Source organism: Cnephaeus nilssonii (assembly GCF_951640355.1).
Source record: "Cnephaeus nilssonii genome assembly, chromosome: 17".
Taxonomy (NCBI): Eukaryota; Metazoa; Chordata; class Mammalia; order Chiroptera; family Vespertilionidae; genus Cnephaeus; species Cnephaeus nilssonii.
The window spans coordinates 36,112,362-36,134,559 of NC_137088.1; the positions used below are offsets into that span (position 1 = coordinate 36,112,362).

The following is a 22,198-nucleotide window of genomic DNA, read 5'->3' on the forward strand; positions in this document are numbered from 1 at the left end:
GTACCACTTAAATAAGTCTATTCCCATTTTGCAGATAAAGAAAAAAGACTGAGAATTAGAGATTGGAGTGGCTTGCTCCAGGTCACAGAGCTGTAAGTGATCCGAAGTCTGCTATCTCTACCACAAGTACTGTGCTCTGGCCAAACAATACCTTCTTGTTTTCAACTTCCATCTTCTCCCTCTGTCTGTTCTTAACCTCAATGGTTCAGCTTACTGACTTTGGGCAGTAACTCATCATTGTCCACTAACCCTAACCTCAAATATACTGTGTTAGCCCAGTTCTCCCCCACTTCCCTTCCAGCCAGGCTTGCCTCTATCTGGACATCTGCTTATCCCATATGGCTGAAAAGCATGGTACTGAACATCAAATCCTTGGAAAATCATTCTTTTGAATACCAACAGATTTTCCCTGCTTTGGTTTTTGAGAGAGCACTACCTGAATTCCCAGGTAAGAACATTACAGCAGGTACCAAATAGTCTGGCATAACCTTCACTAAGATTTTATTGACCTTGGGAACAAGATGCTAGGGAAATGTGAATATGAAGAAGGAAGAGCCCCATGGACACGTTTGCCTCTTCACCACTTCTATCATCTTTAGATAATTCTAAAAGAAATATAAATAAGGAAAAAATTTCTATTTTAAACAACCAAATTCCAATAGGTGACCAGAGTCATGTTTTAGTGAAGATATTAATTATCCAAGGAGGTAACAGCATTTTAGCAATGCAGCAATAATTCCATGGGCAGTTAAAGTGATTAATTCTTGTGCAATGACAAGTAGTTTGTCATCAGCTATGAGAGTTAGACCATGTGTGGAGCTTAAAAGAATATACTAAAACACCTGCCCACCTTGGGATGTATGTCTCATGGCATCATCTCTGAGCTGGGTTGAGAAGGAAATGAGGGAAGGTGATGAGAAACAGTATTATAGTTGGGAGGCATCAAAGCCAGGTGGCATGACCAGGTGCTAGTCCCCACTCTATCACAGCAACAGAGACCATGAGTCCTCCCCCAAGATCTGCTCTCCTCCCTTCACAATAATAAAACCTCTAATCTTCAACTAGACCCATGGCCTCCTAGAATAAAGGCAATATTCCTCAGCCTCCCTTACAGCTAGGTGTGGCCATGTGACTATGTTCTGCCTAGTCAGATACAAATGAAAGTGCCATGTACAACTTCCAGATACTGTCCTTAAAGGAAAGGGCTGTGTTCTATCCTTCTCTTTTCGCCCTTCCCACAGGCTGGAATGAAGACCGAGTAGTGAGTTGTCTTAGATCATGAAAACAAGGGTGACACCCAAGGTAAAGCAGGCAGCTTATACCTGGACTGTTATAGGAGAGAGAAATAAACTATCTTGTTTCTACTACTACTCTTTTAGGTCTCCATTCTAGGCAGTCAAACATGTAATTTAAATATCTAACCACCAACTGCCTCCATGATCTTGGGTAGGTCCTATTTCCACTCGAAGTCTGTACTATTTTTCTTTAAATAAAAGCATTAGCCCAGATGATTCATACTATTCCTTTTTACTCAGACATGAGGAGAAATTTCTGAAAATTCTGAAGATGGGCTCTTGAGAGCAACCATCCTCTAAACCTGGAGTCAACCAGGAATGGCAACAGGGTCAGGAAGTCTCCAGAAAGCCCTAATCAGTAAAATTAAAAGAGTGGTTAGAACAAAGCAGCCAAAGAGATCATCATTTCTTGGTAAGCATTAACCTTCTCTGTCAGTGTAGAATGAGCTTGACAGGGTGGTAGCCAATTTGGTGTGGACCCCATCATCAAGTGCATGAGTTAGAAGGTCTCTGAGACCTTCCAGAGCCTCCACATTCCTCCCCTGTGAAATGAGGATGATGCCTATTTCAAAGGTTGATGTGAACACAGGTTAGAGATCGCTGTGCAATGCACCAGACACAGACACTGTTCAATAATTGGAAGGATTAGATTGCCTTTGTTGCCCATCACTGGGTCAGTAAGCAGTGTCCCTTCAGCCCAGCGGGTGAGTTGGCCAGCAGAGAACAACATATCTGGGTGTTCAAGAATGCAAACAGCGAGGCTGGAGTAAGCCCAGCTTCAGCTGTGACGGTGGGCAGAGAACTGGTTCCCGAAACTCCTTATGGAATCCTCTTCCTAACAATGGGAGTGGCTGGCAATGTGGCGGCAGGGGAAGGCTGGTAGAAAGAGGCAGTAATTCATTAGTTGGGAAAATCTGGGTGAACAGGACCCAGAAATAAGAAGAACATTCAGGACAGAAGGGACATACTAGTATATACACAGTCATCCTGAGGAGCTGTAGCAGACAGGCTCTGGAATGAAGGCCAGAGGGCAATAGGAGTAAGTGCAATTATGAACAAGAATCCTCTGGAGTCCCAACTCCATCCACCAGTTGTGGCAGTGGAAGGGCTAGGGTACAGACAGTATTTAGATGAATTGGAAAAAATTATATACGAATGAAACCAATTTTAAAAGGTAGAAGGGACTCTTCAAAAGTTGAATTGAAGGGAAGGATGGGCCCCAGCTGTTTCATCACAGATGCATACATGACAAGGAAAAAGCCTGCTCTATAAGGGGGAAGGCTAGACTTTTGGGAGAAGCCAAGGACAGTGAGCATCATCAACCTTTGTGAGGCCCCAGGAACCTAGCAACAAAGGAGCTTGGGGGCTCCCTGTTGCAGGGTAAGCAGTTGAAGGGGGCTCAAGAGTAGCTTATGAAGAAAAATTGCTGAGAATTCTCAGATACCTATCCCAGAATTCTACTCCTAGCCCTAATGGGTCCCAAGGGAAGGAATGGATCAACGAGGCATCTTCAGGAGCTGGGGCATTGTGGGCAAGAAACCAAATATCTTAAGAGCCCAGGGAATTGTGTTACTCTTTCTTCTTGCTAATGGTTGGGCCATAAAGATCCTCTATACCCATGGCCTGTTCCAACCCTGAGATTCCATGACTTTATTGGTTAGTAATCATGGATATCCTGGTTGGAAGTAGAGGGCAAAGAAGGAAAAGTGCTCAGTTCAGGAGAAATGGAAGATCAGACACATAAGAATGGGACTAAGATTTATTGTTGGGTCTACATGCTTTATTTTTATGTTCTCCAGCTCCACAAGATAGAAACTATTATCATTTCCATTTTACAGAACTAAAACAGAGGCACACAGAAGTTGAGTACTTGGCCCATGGTTGCACAGCTAAAAATAAAAAGGCAGGATCCAAGGTCAGATCCCTCTGACTCCAAAGCCTGCACTGAACCACTATACAGCCCCATCGGGAATTCAAGTGTCCCCATAATCCAACCAGCTTCATTTCACACTGCATCTTCTCCTGTTCCCTAAACAAACCCTGTACTTTCCTACATGCAAGCCTTTGCTTTTATCATTCCCTTCACCTGGAAGGTCTTTTGCACCTTCTCTACTTATCAAAATCAAGACCAGTTCAAATACCATGTCTTCCAGCACTTCAGCACTAGGCCATCCAGTCTAGATGAAATGCTCCTTCTACAGCCTACAACTCACTGAGAAATATGGCATTCAGATATGGAGAGTGGCCTTGATATAAGAAAAACCAAGTTCAAATCCAGCCTCCGACACTTTCTGTGTATGTGACTGACTTTTGGCAAGTTACTGCCTTTCTAGGTCATAATATTTTCTTCTATACAGTGGAAATAATAATATAGCAAAGTAACATGGTTTCTTTTTAGAAGTGTGGACTATGAATAACAGTTCTCACCTCTCATGGTAAGTGTGAGAATTAAATGAGCCAATGTCTACACAGCACCAGGCTCTGCAACTTGACACATCAGCCCTTAGTAACCAGCTTCCCTTCCTCCTTTTACATGACCCTCATTATATTCCACCTTCTCATACACCTGCCTTTCCCTCTAGGTTGGGCTCTATTGGAGGATAAGGGCTTTACTCATCTATGCAGGCTCTGAAAGCATCTCATAAAGGCCGACACAGACTGTAAATAGTTGATGAATGAACACATTCAGACCTCAGTAGCCCAGAGACCATGAATAGAACAAAACAGGATATAATCCAATGTGTCTGCAACGGGCCTTCAGTGTAAATCCCTGCTCTCACTTGAGCCTCACCATGTAAGAGTCAAGAACTTTATGTTTAATTCAATTCACCAGCTATTTAATTGAGCTCACTATGGTCCAGGCCATGGTCTGATTTTAGAGAGCTTGCTAATGAGTGAGCCAGGACCCTGACAGCAAAACACAGACAGCTCAGTGATGGACCACACAGTGGACGGCAGCAGGGAGCTCAGGGACACAGAGAGATGAGGTATGGCTAGAGAGGTCCTCCTGGAGCTGAGCTTTGAAGGGGCACAGGCTGCCTGTCTTGCTCCAAAAAATCCTGATCTAGAATGTACTGTGCGAATAAATTCCTTCAAGCAGGAAGGGTCAGACATGGTGCACACAGGGCACCTCAGCCGGAAACATCACCTCCAGGGAAAGAAACAAGCTCTGCATGGTGGCAAGGACGCTGGGCCCGAAGTGACAAGATACTGAAATAGCAACCACGATAATTAAGATGGCTGAGCCCAATCCAAATCCATGTCCACAGGATATCTTAAAATCAGTGGATGGGGCAGTCTACTATTTAAGCCTATTTCATGGTGAATTAAGATTAGCTAGAATTAATGCTATTGATTTTTACATAGCTCCACCATAAACACAAAAATGAACACAAATCCTCAAACAAGCCCAAGCAACATAAATATTCCATTCAGTGCCCAGTCAAGCTTACACTGGCTTTAGGAGCTATTATTTACTGCCTGGAAAACATACTCGGTACCTTGGTTAATCATGATTTAAACCCCATCCATCTCTCTTGGACTAGAAGGCTGGTGTCGCCATGGTGACCAAGGGCACCATTAAATCCCGGACAGCGATTTACCAGTGCCGGGAGGCTGGCAGGCGAGAAACACTACTCCATGTCCTCTTACTCTAGCCCTCAACCCACTTGTGATGGATGTGTGGAGAGGAGAGTCAGCTAATGCTCAGGGACTGTGTCTGCAGCCAAAAAGAGCAAGGAGCTGCCTGGATCCTGCAAGCATCGCTTGATCTCTATGACATACTGCCTCCTGTCTGTCAGGCATCCTGAGCAACATGGATCCCTCCCAGGCACCCAGGCTGGTTGCAACACGCTCCTTCCCAAACAGCTTCATTTCTTCAAAGAAGAATCTGTGTTTGCCTCCTGCTCTTGCCTCAGTTTATGGCGATCCATCTTCTGGTTCCCACCTCTCCGCTCAGCAGTCATCCCAGAGGATACCAGGCCCCCCTATTAAGTCAAACCTAATAGCTTCTTAGCGCTTGCCCTTCTCCCAGTTTCCAGCTTTAAGGCTTTCCCCTATTAGATGCTTCTTGGTTTTCTGTTTCCTTTTCTCATTAATTTTTTAGTATCTTTCACAGGTTCATTTCCTCACTCTTTCTTTCCATCAACAAATCAATCAATCAGCCAGCCAACTTTGATTAGCATCTGTTATGTGCCAGATGCCGTGATAGGCACAGAGGACACACAGAGCAGAAGCCAGCCCTGCCCCCTGGCTCTCACAGGGGTAGCTTGCTCTCTGCAGATTTCTAGCTGTTTTCCAGAAGTCTGGCCTCGTCCCACTCCCGTTCTCTCTCTATCCACTCTCCGGCTTTTCTCATGTACTCCTGTGGTTTTAAGAGCCACCAATCTGCAGATGCTCTTCAATCTCTCCCGCCAGCCCAGCAGTGTCTCTTGAGTTTAAGACCCATATTTTCAACTCCCTTATGTGTATGTCCACCTCGATTTCCTACCAAGAACTACAATTCCACATACTCAAAATCAAAACGATTACTTTCTCCCCCAAATCTGCTCTTCTTTCTATGTCCCCTTCTTGTCATCCAAGCTATAACTCCACTGTGTTATCTTTGATTTCAGCTTCTCTCTCTTACCTCTGTTCATGAATAAAGCCTTCGAAAGGGAGAAGTACAAAATTGAGCTTCACTGCCCTATAGATCTTTTGCTGAACCCAAGCATGGCCAGTGCCAGTGGAGTTTCCCTCTCCTCCTTGCCTCCAGGCCCTACCACCCTGGCTTTTCCTTCCCAGAAAACCCAGCTTCTTTTTCAGGTTCCTCCTCCTCTGGGCTCCCCAAGTCCCATCTTTACCCCTCTGCCCTCCTCTTGCCTTCTCTCCCTGGGTGTCCCGCCTGTTCTCAGAGCTTCGGTTCCATCAACTTTACAATGCATGTTTTTAGAACTCTGCATCTTATTAGCTCTGAAATCAGAATGTCCCCCAGGCGGCAGGCACAATGCAGTTACTGCTCTGAGTGTAGGGGCCCTGGGTTATAGGATGCTCTTAATATCATCACTTCAGTTGAGTTACAAGCTTTGTTGCTTAAAATATTTTAAATTACGTTAATTTAAAGCAATTGCTGTTTAATGTTTAGAATGTCCCTTGAAAAGATTACACTATGGTTCTGCAGAAAGGCACACAAACAGGCGGAGGTGACAGCTGACACTACAGCAAATACACACCATTGCAAAGAAACAACCAAGTACTTCATGGATTTCAGAAAGGAAGATACCCACGAGTGGATGAAGCTGTTTACAATGTTACTGCAGTACATGCAAACTGACTGCTATTATAATTTACATGATATACCAACAGACAGGAGAATCTGCCAATGCCTTGGAAAGAGAAAAAGAAATTTAAAAGCAATAAAAATCTGGTGTAGTTCCTTCTAGTGTCACAAGGAATAACGTTAAAGCCATGGAGAGCAGATTAGCTAGAAGTATTTTTGCTTCTGATAAACATCCTTTTTAATTAGAAGAATTATGTAGCTCCTGGTATATAACATAATGAAATATGGCATATCAGAGGATTCTCATCTTTTGAGGAACACAGATGGTAGATATGGACCCTCACCATAGAAAAGTGTACATATCCCCATGATCCCCTAACTTATAATTCTAAGGGTTTCAGAGGCCTCTTGAAGCATCTGTGAGCCCCAGGTAAAGAAATCCTAACATACAGACTCAAGACTCCACTCCATATCCCTCTCTCCTGAGCTCTAGACATCCCCGTCTGTCACCCAAACATCTCCACTTGCAGTCTCACAGGCATCGCAAACGTAATGGTTCCCCAGAGAGACCATAACTCCATCAACTCCAGACAAACCTCCCTTTCCCACCTCATGGCCCTGCCACCAAGCACTCCAGCCAGGAACCTGGGTTTCACCTAGCACTTGGCTCTTTCACCCTCTTTATTCAGTCATGGGGGCTGATTCACACTTGCTTATTTCTCAAGCCCACCCTCTTTTCCCCCATCTCAAAGCTGTCTGCTGAACAACCGCTACATGGAGTCCGGCCTTGGCTCCCAGAGGCCCATTCCCCACGCCACAATCACAGTGACCTTTCTCTAAGAAGAGCCTGTTCCTATCACCCCTCTGTTTTAAACCCTTTGGTGACCCTCCATTGCTCTCAACTTATAACTAGGCTCATTTACAAGCCCTTTGTAGATGGCCCCGACCACCAATCCAGCCTGCCTCTCTGTTCCCTCTCAAGGACTGCCTGCTCTGGTCACACTGCCTATGCCTTTTCTGACCCCACGTGCGGTCTCTCTAGCTCTCTTAACCTCTCCATCTCTCTCTCTCTGGACTACCCCACATGTTACATATTGGACCACATCTTGGATATTTGCCTCTGTGTCTCCAGGACTTATCAGGGTGCCTGGAACCCAGGAGATGTTTAATAAGTGAATGGTGAATTAATCTTAAGGCACATGGCCCCATAAAGCAGTAATGCAGTATTAAGTGCTACAGTAGTGTGGGCTCCAAACCCAGCTCTGTGACCTTGGGCAGATCACGGCACCTCTCTAAGCCTCATGTGCACAGGCATAAGACAGAAATGAAAATATCTTTCAGAGGGTTGTTATTAAAGTTAGATAGAATGTGAATTAGTGGATGCCACAAAAGCAGTCCTGTCTTCTACGGGGCAACTGGAGATATGGTGGGGAGGGGGGCATTTCAGATCATTACAAAGACAGGTATGGCATTAATGACCAAGAACTAGGAAAGCTGGCCACCCTGCAATGAATGTGTTGGACAATTCCCATACAATAAAAACTGCGCTGTTTCTCATGACTTTCAAATGTTCCACCAGACATTCGTGTGTGTATGTATGTGTGTGTGTGTGTAAGGGGGGAGGGGGGACAGGGAGCTGATTATAATTATAAAGCCTAGCATCGAACTTTGTTTTACATATAACTTCAAAGCATATTTTACCTCATCTTAATGTAAACTGGGTTTTCCAGAAATGCAATTAGCATGTAAATTGAGGAAAGGCTATACTCTTTTATTCAGTACTTTACCAAACTTTGTTCATTATTCCACAAAATCATGTCACTAACAGCAACAGAATCTGAGTGGAATCTGAGAGGCCAATGCAACACCCTTCTATCAGTCCACATTTGCAGCCTTTGTACTTGTGGTGATTCTATACTAATATATGTAGTTAGCTCTATTTCAAGATAGAAATCATAGAGAAAAGATACTAACACTATTCAATGGAATCTTGGCTTTTTTGTCTTGCATCCAAATGATTCATTCCAGGTGGGGGCCAGCACCTGACTACTCCATGACATTTGGAGTGTGCCTGAGCATTTACATAGTGAAACACATTTTGTTTTATTGTAAGTTGCTTCCTTTTTTGCTTTTCTTTAAAATATAGTTGGGTATTATATAGATTTTTTCAAACTTACCTGTGCAGGTAGATTATTTATGAGTTACATTTCAGGGTGGTAAATGTGGTGTTCAAATCCTCATCATAAACAAGGGGCGTTGGGTCTGTGAGGGGCTTAAGCAGCCCTCAGGGCTTGTGAAAGACCCAGTGCCAGGGCTGGTGTGGGGTGAGCACTTGGTTCCTGGTGTTGATGGTATTATGATCAGCATACTGGGTCAATCTCAATTGTGACACAACATACTTGGGATTTAGGATAAAGATTGGGTCTGGCTTCTGCAGAATGAATTATCATCTGCTCCAATGTTCTCACCGGGGGTTCTAGTTCATTACACACGGGGAGTTGTCAAACGAAGGAAAACAGCTGCTGCCACAGCATAGAGCACAGTGTGAGGCGTGTCGGTGCTCCCTCTACTTTCCAAAAATACATCCCTGCTCAGTTACCTTCAATGGCTTCCCACTGCCCACAGGACCTCATTCTGGCACATGTGCTCCCCCTAACTTAAAATCTGGCCCAGCCCATCGCTTCCCAACCTCCACAGCCACCCGTGACTTCCCTTTCCTACCCCTCCTCCACTGGGAGGCTCAGCTCAGCCCCTCCACTTGGCTTCCCTTCAAAGTGAAGCTCACATCCTACATCCTCCAGGAGGCCTTCCCAGACCACCCCGGGACACAGTAACCTCCATATCCAAACTCCAGACCAGTACTGACTCTGCTATTATTTGACAGTTAATCTATCTCTCCAAATCGTATTAATTATCTTCAGGTGAGTAAATCCAATCTACTGCCCCACTGGACTGAGAAATCTTTAAAGTGGAAGAAAGGGTTTATAAAAATGATGAGCAATAAAATAAAAGCAACGGTGATTAGCGTGACTACTGTATGACCAGCATCATGCATCACCTCACTTAACCCTTCTAGCAGTCCAGTGAGATGGGTGCTCGTATTGTCCCTGAGGAAACCGCTCAGAGGCAAAGAAAGGCCCAAGCCCAAGGTCAATCCAGAGGCAGAGCTGCGACGCAAGCCCATGTCCGCCCACCTCTGCTCTCTTCTGCCCGTCTGCTTCCCTGTTGCCTACCAATGGTGCTGGGCACATGGCGAGCACTCGGACTACTGGGTGAGTGAATGTTCACCCAGGCAAGAAAGGGAACTAGCACTTATTGACAGCTCTGCATGCCCTGGTGGGAAAAGCACTGGTTTGGGGATCCACCTTAGCAGACCTGGGTTCAAATCCTGACTCCTCCACTAGCTGTGTGACCCTGTGTACATCACTTACCTCTCTGGGCCTCAGGATCTTCATTTATAAAGTGGGTTTGCTAACACTCACCGGACAGTCTGCTATGAAGGTTAAATTAAATAATGAATGTAGAGTGCCCAGCCCAATGTTGGGCACACATAGGCGCTCTGCACATGATGTTTCCTTAGCTCAGTGGTCAGCAAACTCATTAGTCAACAGAGCCAAATATCAAGAGTACAACGATTGAAATTTCTTTTGAGAGCCAAATTTTTTAAACTTAAACTTCTTCTAACGCCACTTCTTCAAAATAGACTCGCCCAGGCCGTGGTATTTTGTGGAAGAGCCACACTCAAGGGGCCAAAGAGCTGCATGTGGCTCGAGAGCCGCAGTTTGCCGACCACGGCCTTAGCTCATGGGGAAGGACCTGAGCTTTGAACCTGGGCCAATCTGACTCCATAACTTTGTTGACCACCCCTTTCCATCCCCCTACACCTCCATGGACCTGCCATCACCTTCCATTTGCTTCTCTTCCTCAGGAAAGGGTCTTGTGCCTACAACAAACTGCACATGGGATCACAGACAATTCTCATTGACCTTGCCTCATGTTTCACTCCTTTCCCATAGGACAGGTTTTTTCCTCTGCTGTTTCCTTGGCCATGGGCAGCGGGGAGGGCTTGGTTGTATGACTCCCAGGAGGTACTTTGAACTTTTGCTCCAATCAATCAAGCAGGTCCTAGCAGGTGACAGGTACCACACACTTGTGAGTTGACTGAATTAACCAACAAAGGCCCCATCCCAGCACCACGTGGCTCACCCTAAGGACAAAGAAATGCATAACAGCCCTTGATATGCAATGGATGCTCACTCAACACGTATAAGGAGAAGGAAAGAGGAAAGGAAAAAGAAAGAGACGCGGGAGGAAAAAGGAATATCGCTAGTTTTGGGTCATTGTACATGATTCCTTTCCTTTGGAATCCCTTTTCTCCTTTATCCTTGGGTAATTAATAACCATCCATATCTCACAACCAGCTTTGATGTTACCTTCTCTGGGCCAAGTTTCTCCCAGGCACAGGGATGTTTTGTAACTGCCTGTTTACTTATCTGCCTACACTCTAGCCTCTAAACTTGTTTAGAGTAGATATCTGCAGTCCCAGGCACTGGACACGGTACACAGGACACGCTTAATAAATATTTGCCTCTCAGGGTAAGAAATCTCCCCAGGGCCCACAAGCATAGCCGTCACAAGACAAGGAGAAGCAAACCCAGGTCAGCTGGATGTTGCTGCCTGCAAGAGAAGACCAAGGAGGAGGCGGGTGGGAGGGGCCAACAAAGGGTTCCTAGAGGAGCAAGACAGCAGGGTGGGGCAAAAAAAACAGTGGACAAGGAAGCAAGAGCTGGAATAAGGCTATGTGCTGCCAGTCCTCTGCCATCGAACACAGGGAGGAAGAGAGAGACAGAGAGGCAGGTCTGAGAGAATCATTTTATGCGGTGAGGGAGGGAGACTTAAATCTCCTCCATCCAACCCTAACATTTCCCAAATGCCAAGACAGGATATGAGCTGGGCCTGCAACCATGAGCAGAACGTCAGGGAGAGAGGGGAAAAGGCATCCTAGAGGAGAAGGCAGGTAGCAGGGGAGGTAGGTAGTGGACCAAGATTTTTCTGGGCAGATAAACAGGAGATTCTGGCAGAGGTTTCACCCCTTGTAATCTTCCTAACAAAATGATCTCCCATAGGAAAAGAAACCCCTCTACATAAAATATCTCCTTTAGCATTTTCAATGACCTGGAAAAATTAAATATCCTAAGGGTCTAACAGTCATAGAAGTTTATGATGTCACGGGATATTTACTCAATGGAATTTAAAGATCATCTTTTGGCAAAATGGGTGGAAACACTGTGATGGAATATTAGCTTAAAAAGGCAAAATATTTAATTCTAACATGCTATGATCAAATGAGATATAAACTATGATTATATGTAATCAGAGGGCAACATGTGAACAATTTGGGGAGACTATTCTTTTGCTTTGAAATAGCTGTTGTTATAATATTGTCTGTGCAATTTTTAAATTTGTTGTAGGCAATGGGGAGCTACTGGAGAGTTCTGAGGGGAAGTCATGCAATGAAAGCCATAGTAAGGAAGCTGAGTCTGGCAGTGGTTGACAAGCAGCATGGGTCTGGGCAAGGCACATGGCAGAGTGAATGACTGTGTCATCATCCAGGTGTGAAGTGTCATCATCCAGGTGTGAAGTGAGGCACACTTGGATGAAGGTGATGGGAGGCTCTGTAATGTGGGAGGTAGCTAGGCTACAGTCCCCAGTCATTCAAACACGAATCTAGGTGTTGCCATGAAGGTGTTTGGTAGATGTGATTAAAGTCCATAATCAGTTTGCTTGAAGTGAGGGTGATTATCCTAGATGAGCTTAGCGGGCCTGACTTAACCTTTTGCACTCGGATGTTGAGATTAAAATTACTCTTTGAATGTATCAATAATTTGAAATATAAAAAAAAATCCAAATAAATAAGTTTGTATGAAAAGAAACTCCAGTTTTTTATTCTTCTGCCGCGCTTTGTAAAATCTGGGGTATTTAAAAAATTAAATCCCGAGTAGAATAAAGGAATCGAGAAAAAAGCGAGTGCAAAGGGTTAATCAGCGAAAGGCCTTGTGAGCAGAACCGAGGTTTCCCAAATGAAGAACTTATGTCTCTGGGCAGCTCTGTCGGCTTCTGCCAGAAAGTTCAATCCTGTCCTACGGCTTTCAGACTTGTCCAGCTAAACCCCACAATCACCAGTTCCTCATGCTGAATCTCTTAATATAGATCTCCTGCTGGTTCTGCTGCTCTGCTTGAATGCTGACTGACACAGGTGGCAACAGGGGTGGGGAGGGAGGGGGTATCTAGCAGGCACTCTGGAGGAAGACAGCGGACATCGTCAATTCCTACTGCACTGGCCAGCAGCAAGCAGGTGTCTCCCTAACATGCCAGCCCCCTGCTTGGCCATCTGGGTTACATTCTGCCCAGGCCCCTGTCATCTCTCACTACTCCCCCAAATGCCTCTTTGGGCCTTTTCTCCTCACTGTTCCCACACATCTGTCAGAGCTGGCTCACATATACATCAACCCCTGCCCAGAGCGTCCTGGATATGCTGACCCCATGCCCTCCTCCCTTTGCATTGGGCTCTGGCTGCCAGCTCCACCCCCAGCTCAATCATTCTCTTACTAGTGACACCAGCATACCTCCCACCCCGATCACTGAACTTGTCACGTTAACTTGACAGAAGGGGAAACTGAGGCCCAGAGAGATGAAGTGACGTGAAGGGCCAGAGAAGGTGAGGGTGGCCTGCACTCAATCACACAGCCGGCAAGTGGTGGGGCCGGACTCAATGTCAAATGTTGGCTCCTGCCATTGGCTATCTCTGTCTTTATCTTCTTGGCACAATTCTTGAGGGCAAGATACACAGCTGACAAGTCTTCTAACCCTCTCCTCTAGTGCTCAGCACAGTGCTAGTGCAGTAGGCACAAGACAAATACCTCCCTCGTTCCTGGCTTAGCTTTCCAACAGCACTGCACTAGGCCTGGCCTTGAGCCCACAGCCACTTTGGCTCTTCTGTGCCTGCCACACAGGAGGGTGGGTCCCCCGTCCCAGGAGACCCAGGCGTGCGTGCGGGCTCTGCAGTGCCAGGTGCCCGGTGTTCCCTAAGAGTTAACTGCCTCCCTGCACCAGGGCCCCTCTCAGTGCCCCACAGGCTTTCTCAGGAGGCGGCCAGCCCTACAGAACCCCTCCCACCCAGCAACCACTCGGACGTTGGGGGGCCTTTGTGCTTTAATAAAGACAGTATTACTGAGTCACAAAGCTTCCCCCCTTTCCAACCTTCCTCGCTGCCAGGGTTCCCGCTAAAGGTGAAACGCTGTCATTCAAGGCCAAAGAAAGGGCTGAATCAAGATGCTAAACTCTTTTGACTTAATGTGACAATCTACGGCTCTCCCCGAGCCACCGTTGTGTGAGAAGCGCGCCCAACTCAGCACAAAGGCCCCTGGGCGGCTGCGATTTTGGGTGTCCTCGGGTTCTGGGGACCTCTCCGCAGCCGCCTGGGCTCTCTGCATGCATCTCATGAACGCTCTAGTTTCCTCTCTGAATGCAGACATTAGCCAGCCCGGAGAGCCCCGCCACCAACGCCGTTCCCTGCCTGCTTCAGGCTGCAACAAAGACCACTTGAGGGCTGGGAGACAGCACTGCCCAGTTCCTTTCCTGAGCCTGTTCTCTTCCCTTTCACACATCTTTCCCTTTTATTTCCCCTGCCCCCTTCACTCCTGCTTTATGCCTCATTGAATCCATTAGCCACTTTATAGGGTGCTCCTGAAGAATAAATTTTCCTGCTGGCAGTTCCAACCAGCCTTGGTGGCAGTTGGGGGAGGGAGGAAAAGGCACACTCTGAAGGGAGGAGCCTCCATGGCCCCTCCAAGGCTTCATCTACATCTGGCAGCTGTAGGGCAGGCAGACTGAGCAGGCAGCCTCCCTTGCCAAGGGGCCCCACCTTGACCCTCCCTGACCCCAATGGGCTCTGATGCCTCATGATCTTAGGGCAAGCAGTTTAAGCCCTGCAAACCTTTGTTTTCTCATCTGCGAAATGGGATAATAATCATACTCTTCTCATAGGGTAGTTGTGAAGACTCAACGGATTAATGGAGCAAGGACTTTAGAACAGGACCTGGGTCAAACTCATCATGCAGACAACATGGCTATTTAAGAGTCCTGTTCCACCTTCAATTCCTCTACTTGTTGGTGACTGAAGGAAGGGAAAGAAAAAAAAAGCAGTTCAAAGCTATTTGCAGCTGGTTCTGTATGTGTGTGTGTGCGCGCGCGTGTGTTTTCTTTTTTCCTGCCTTGGTGTCCTAGAGCTCTGAAAGGAATAAAAACAGAGCCATAAAGCAGTGAAAAGGCAGGATTCTTCTTAAAATCCCGGCTAATCCTGCAGCTTCCTTTAAAGTGGCAATAGGAGGAGGCGGGGAAGGGACCAGAATTGTTTTTTCAGCACCCTCCCCTCCCAACCATTGCTCCTGGAGACCAGGAAACTAGGGGGAAAAATCCATAAATCAACCACCAAGAGGAGAACAGAGGAAGAAACCAGGCAGGGAGAGAGCAAAGCATAGGAGCCAGCTGGGGAGGGAGTGGGGGCAGCCTGAAGGGGCACTGTGACTATCTGGTGGGCAAGGATGGCTGCCTTCAGAGGGCACAGCATCCAGGCCAGAGGCTGGATGAGCCACCACCCTTCAAAAGTCAAAGGACAGCAGCAGGTCCTGCAGAACGAGGATGCCACACCAAAAGGTGTCTCTGATCCGGCCACTTCTCTCCATTCCACTGCCACCTCTTCCTCAGTCACCCACTAACAGGGCTCCCACAGCCTCTCCATCCCTCACCCATCCATTCACAATAAGCCACCAGAGCCAGCTTTTAAGGCTGAAAATCAGGTCACGCTACCCTGCTTAAAAACTCAGTGTCTCTCCACTGCACTTAGAATAAAATCCATGGCACGTGCGGTATGACCCCTGCTGATTTTCCTGCCTTCTGCATGCCCCCATCAGGTTCACCTGGGCGCCAACATGCTTCACCTCTCAAATTTACCAAGTCCTTCCCACCTGAGAACTTCATATGTGCTACTCACCTGGCAATCCCTTCCCATCACAGATGAAGACTCCTCCTCAAGGCAGCCTTCTCTGACCCCTCTAAGGAGTTCCCCTGTCCTCATCCTTCTCTCTCACAGCCTCCCTTCTCCTGTCCATAGCATGTCTATGACTTGTCTGTTCTCCATCTCCTCCACCAGGCCGTAGCTCCATAGTCTGCTTCACTCATCAGTGAAAAGAGCCCCAGCCTGGTGCCTAGCACATAGTAGGCACACAAGAAGCACTTACTGGATAAGTGAAAGAACGAATGAGTGAATAGGCAACATCCATAGCAAATGAGCTTTTGGGTATAAAAACTGGGCGCTGAAAAGGCTAGAGTGAACTTTCAATGATCCTTCAGAAAAGCTCTCCATTGCAAACCACCACTGTAGCTTTTCAGTTTTGAAACAGTCCATGCTCTTGGGGGCGGGGGGGACAGCAGTTTATACGTTAGTTTCTTGTTAAATGGCAAATAGTCTACAGGAATTAGTAACAGATTAATGAAGGATAAGACAGTGCATATTTTAGGTTTTGTGGGTCACACATCTCTGTCCCAACTACTCAAGTCTGCTGCTGTAGTAGCAAAAAAAAAAAAAAAAAAAAAAAGCAGTCATAGACAACATGTAAAGGAATGGATGTGGCTCTGTTCCAATAAAACTTTATTTATAAAACCAGACCATAGGCTAGATTTGGCCCTTCGGGTCATAGTTTGCTTATCCACCATGGATTAGACGAAGGCCTAGCAAAGTTATAAGAGAAGGACACAGTAATGATTAGTTTTTCAGTCTTCAACAAATATGCATAGCAGATTCTAGGGATTTCACAAAATCGTAAAATTGCTTTACATGTTATATGTTAAAACAGAATAAAGAGAAGGACACCTTAAATTTACTTGTAATTATTGTTAGGATACAAAGCATTTCATTTGTATCTTTCTGCATGCCAGGAATGTATTTGTACAAATGAGGAATTCTAAAAGTAATTTTCACTCCGGAGGTACTGGGCTCAGTATTTGTTAAACACGTGGCTGTGTGAGTGGATAGTTGAACAACAAAAATGGAGAGGACAATCCATTTTTTTTAAATAGGATGATTAAAGTAGACTTGCTTGGTCAATAATTGGATGAAATATAAGGGAAAAAATTATTGGTTTCAGGCTTATGAGCTCAGGGAGAGAAGCTGGGGGCAGAGATGGACAAGATGATTTTGATGAATAAAAAATACAAGGACAGAGAGAGACAGTCTTTTCAACAAATGGTTATCCACATACAAAAAAATTAAATACGGACCTTATATCCTTCATAAAATTAACTCAAAATAGATGATAGACTTAAATGTAAAAACACAAATGTTTACAAGCAGCTTTATTCATGATTGCCAAAACTTGTAAGTAGCCAAGATGTCCATCAAGGTAAATCCTATCCTATATAATAAAAGGCTAATATGCAAATCGACCGAACAGCAGAACAAAAGGTCGCTATGCCGTGCATGACCACCAGGGGTTAGATGCTCAAAACAGGAGCTGCCCATTGGTGGTCAGTGCGCTCCCACAGGGGGAGTGCTGACCAGCCAGAAGCTGGGCTCATGGCTGGTGAGCATAGTGGAGGTGGCAAGAGCCTCTCCTGCCTCCGTAGCAGCGCTAAGCCATTAGTCAGACATCCCCTGAGGGCTCCTGCAGGCCGGGCTGAGGGACCCCCTACCCCCACCCCCAGTGCACGAATTTCATGCACTGGGCCTCTAGTGGATAAATAAATTGTGGTACGCCCAGACCAGTGGTCGGCAAACTCATTAGTCAACAGAGCCAAATATCAACAGTACAACGATTGAAATTTCTTTCGAGAGCCAAGTTTTTTAAACTTAAACTATATAGGTAGGTACATTGTTATTAACTTAATTAGGGTACTCCTAAGCTGGCCTTTGCTAAAAACTCAAGGGGTCAAAGAGCCGCATGTGGCTCGCGAGCCGCAGTTTGCCGACCACTGGCCCAGACAATGGAATAGTATTCAATGATAAAAAGAAATAAGCTATCAAGCCACGAAAATACATGGAGGAACCTTAAATGCATATTACTAAGTAAAGGAAACTAATCTGAAAAGGTTACATACCATATAATTCCAACTACATGATGTTCTAGAAAAGGCAAAACTATAGGGACAGTAAAAAGATGAGTAGTTACAAGGGGATGGGGAAGGGAGAGAAGAACAGGCAGATCACAGCAGGTTTTTAGGGCAGTGAAACTCTTCTGTATGGGACTATAATGATAGATACATGTCCTTGTACCTTTGTCCAAACCCACAGAATGTACCACACTAAGAGAGAATCCTAATGTAAACCATGGACTCTGGGTGCTTACGATGTGTCAGTATGGGTCTATCAGTTCTAACGAATGTACCACTCTGGTGAGAGATGTTGATAATATGGGAGGCTAAGCATGTGTGGGCCCAAGGGCCATATGGAAGGTCTCTGTACCTTCTGTTCAGTTTTGTTGTAACCCTAAATATGCCCTACAATGTCTTTAAACACAAACAACCCAAGGACACAGGAAAATTACAAAGATGTCTTCATGTTCTCTCTCGTCACTTGATTTCAATTATTCGTTTTCCAATTAAGAATGAAACTGTCTGTCATCCAGAAGATGACAAGTTACAAACCGCCTGAAAGTTTCCTCCTAAAGAAAGCAAGTATTTCAGAACCCTCAACTGTCCTCTCCAGTGTATCCCAGCACTTGCAGGGAGCCCCAGACACAGGTGGAATTCATTCTACAAAGGTAGAATGAATAAAAGCAGCAGGCATGGGACACCTCACTCATACTGAAGCTGGCCCCTCGTTAGCATCTTGCCATCCCGGAGGCAGCTTTTTCTGAGAGTAGCAGTTGCTCGCTCTGACTTGGGGGATGCTGAATGCCAACCTCTGTGGCACCAGAAGATTGTAAAGTGCTTGAGGAGAGCACAGGAGAGCGTGGAGCTAAAGGACACCTGCAGAGGGTGTCCCGGGAGGAGGTGCTAATGCCAGTGCCAGTGCGGCCTCTGGGCCAATGCACTGCCTGCTGGGCCCTGGAGAGCACTACCAGGCCTTCACCTGTGGCCTTGTCACAGCCTCACCAGTGATCTACTTATTTGTGACCTGAACCCAAACCCCCACTTAGACAACCAACTGCTCAAAGGCTGAGCCTAAAACATAGGCCCCCAGGAGCCAGGGTCATGCTCATTGAATTGAATTAAAGTTATTACCTTGGAGAAAGAGGGAGCTTGGAACTATTTCTCAAATTTAAAATTTCAGACGTTTTTGCCGAGGTCTGAATATAGGAAGTGGGCTGGAACTTAGTGGGGAGAGAGGGTTCTCCTTCCTTGAACAGTTTCATGAAAGCGGCTCTGGCCAGGGTCCAGCAGGTGAGAAGCAGGGTGACCTCTGCCCACTCGGGAAGACTCAGATGACCCGATGTTTATTTTTAGGTGTTTTTGTACAGAACCCCCAAAAACCTTTGGATGTTGGGCTCACGTCCAAGGTGAGGTGAAAAACAATCAGTAACGAAAGCATCAAACCCTCTCTTGAAGAGCCCATGTTCCAACCCAGGGATCCCTAGTCTCTCAAAACATGTCAGATTTGACCCATAGAACCTTGTCATTTATAAATAGCTGGAGAACGGGGCCACCAGGCTCTCCTCTCTGATCCAACACTTGACACTCACTCTCTGTGTGGCCTCGGACAAGTCCCTTCCCCTCTCCGAGCCTGTTTCCTCATCCATCAAATAGGGTAGGTATGGAACACACAGACTCAGAGGAATCTCACAGCAAACCCCAGCTCATCCTGGGTGCTCACACTGGTCCTGGGCATGGAGCACGGGAAGAGCCCTTGAAACACAGCCTTTAGGAAAATGCTTACTTAGCTCATCTGATGTCAGCATTTCCCTTAAAGGCATATTTAGATCCAGCTGCAACAAACAACCATGGAGTACCTACTATGTGTTAAGCTATTGCATTAATTGTCTCTGCAGAACCAGCCCATAAGAAAATTGTCTTTGTCCCCATGTCACAGATGACAGGCCTGAGGGTACACTCATCCACAGCATAGGCTATGTGATCACCAAGGCCTGGGGTTAATCCTGGCCCTCTGCTTCTTTCCTAAGGGTCCTTGAGCAAGTTACTTAAATCCTCCGGGCTTTATTTTCTCATCTGTAAAATGGAGATAATGCTAGCCCCTGTCTTCTGGGCTAGTTTCCAGGTTTGAATGCAATGGGCATGTGAAGTACTCGATAACTAGGACCTATTACTACTTAGAAATATTATTACTACTGCTATCATTACCATTTCTACTAGAGATGAGAAAAAATAGACTCAGAGAGGGCGTGTGAAAGGACATCACTCAAAACACCACAACGTTCTAAATTTTAATTGAGTCCACGGACAGGCAAGGTGGGTCAGTGCTGAGATACAAACTTGCCATGTAACTCTGGCCAGGCTACTCAACCTCTCAGCCTTAGGGTCTCCACCTGCCTATAAAACAGAGGCAATATCTCCCCAGTTCATGTTATTCATGTGCTAATGTAGATGAACAGCCCCTAACAGAGTGTGGAGTGAGCAGAAGGCCATGAAAGAATGTTCCCTCCCTTCCCATATGCCGTTTCTGAAATCCCCAAGAATGTGGCCTGCCAGTCCTTACTTGAAACTCTTCCTGTATCAGAATTCTCAGACAAAAATAAAAAATAAAAATTCTCTAACACACAGGCTCAAAGGCCCAGCCAATGGCACTGTGGAACTGAGCTTTCTTCTAAGATCTAAGTGGATCCAAATTTTGCCACGGCCCTGTCCTGGGAAGTTCAAGTCCACATGTGCACATGGACAACACACTCACATGCATGTACAAAACCTTGTCCAACCCCTCCCTGCAACCAGGTACAATGCCCCCCAGCCCAGCCCCGCTGGCCTCAGCATCAACTCCCAAGGATGTGTAATCATAGGAGAAGCAGTAATAATACCAGCCATCACATCTCCTCCCTTCAATGGTTCACAGTGCACTTTCCCTGTTAGCTGAGTAGGCAGAGGCTGTGTTTTATTCATCTTTAAATACCCACTGAATAATGCTAGGTACAGAGTAGATATACAGAAACTATTTCTTGAATAAATAAATTTTATTTTTGTAACAAGATTTTTTTAAAAACCCACCATTACTCAGCCCTTACTATTAGTTACACACCCTGCTAAACGCTGGATGTGCATTCTTGCATTTCCTCCTGATAACCACCCCATAAGGCAAGCTCAGTTACCAATCCCTGTTTTGCAGAAGAGGATACTGAGGATCAGGAAGTGATGTGCCCAAGGTCACAGCTAGTGAGCAACAGACCTGAGATGTGAATCCTGATTCCAGACCCTGGCTCTGAACCCCTCCAGTCATTCGCCTCCTCTTTAGCCAGAAGAGGCAGCAAGGAGGGGGACAGGAGTGATGTGTACGTATTCTGAAGAAGATCAAGAAAGCAATGCTTTTTATATTTGGAAAACCAGAAAAATCCTGTTCTCCTCAGGCCTCAGCTTCCTGGCTTACAGCAAAGGGCTTGTTGATAGCTCTTCTGTGCTCTCCTAACTTCCCTCTTGTAGGTCCACCCATCTCCAACATTCTAGCACTTTCCTCTTGATCCCACCTACCATTGGGGGAGCTGAGGGGAACATCTTTTGTAAAAGGGCGCAGAGTTGACAAGTTCTTGTTTTCTCAGAGGTTTTGTTTCCAGCACCTGACCCCAGACAGTAGCTTATAATCAAGTTTATGAGCAACTGCCTACCCAGAAGCAGGCAGGCAAGGAGTGATGTGGTTGGTCAGGGTGACCCAGGTATAAGAAAAACTTCATTTTCCTCTTTTCCACAAGAAAAAAATGAGTGGCACAAAGGAGGAAAATAATGGCATTGATGCTCAGTCACAGGATCAGGGGCAATAGGGAATGGTAGGGACTGAAGCCAACCACGTATCCTGAGGAGGTGGCTGCTGCTACCTCAGCCACGTTCTGCCACGTAGGCATGCAAGTTCAGTATTGCCAAATCTTGCAACATTCCATGGGATGCCAGGATCCTATTTCTTTTTTCCCACATGAATTTTCCCAATTTCTAAATGTTAGAAATTGTTTCTCTTTAAAAAACAAAAAGCAAAAGAACATCAGTGCCCTGGACTTCACTATGAGCTACACGTTCATAACCTCTATTGATCCTTGCGGCACAGAGAGATATGCTCACCAGATGTCCCTGTGTTCCCCTATATTTCCCAGCCTCCATGCCATTAGGTGCGGCTGTGCCTCCGGTTATAGCCAGCAGCCATGACTGCAGGAGCCACACCCGGGACAGTTAAGAGCCACTGTCTTCTCCCATTTCTCTTTACTGAGGAGCTGCAACCCTGGGGGCCATATGGTGTAAATGGCACAGCAAAGTACGAGATGGAAGTGTCTGCCCTTCCCTCCACAGACCCCAGGTAGGTGAGATCTTGGGTGGGTTGGTGGAGGCAGCCGGTATTACCTGCACTAGCACACATCAGGAGCACATGTCTAAATTACAAAAAACTACCTGGTACGAGTTTAGCACTTCTTGGTTTTCAAAGCACTTTGATGCCCCTTTCCAC

At 46.0% G+C, this 22,198-nt stretch overlaps 1 protein-coding gene across 1 annotated transcript in view; it reads right to left on the reverse strand.

The window, feature by feature from the left end:
* Nucleotides 1-22,198, reverse strand: part of SLC6A11 (solute carrier family 6 member 11) — a gene marked incomplete at both ends in the record, with an annotated part of 103,501 nt that overhangs the window by 53,777 nt on the left and 27,526 nt on the right. The gene's annotated exons all lie outside the window — the stretch shown is intronic.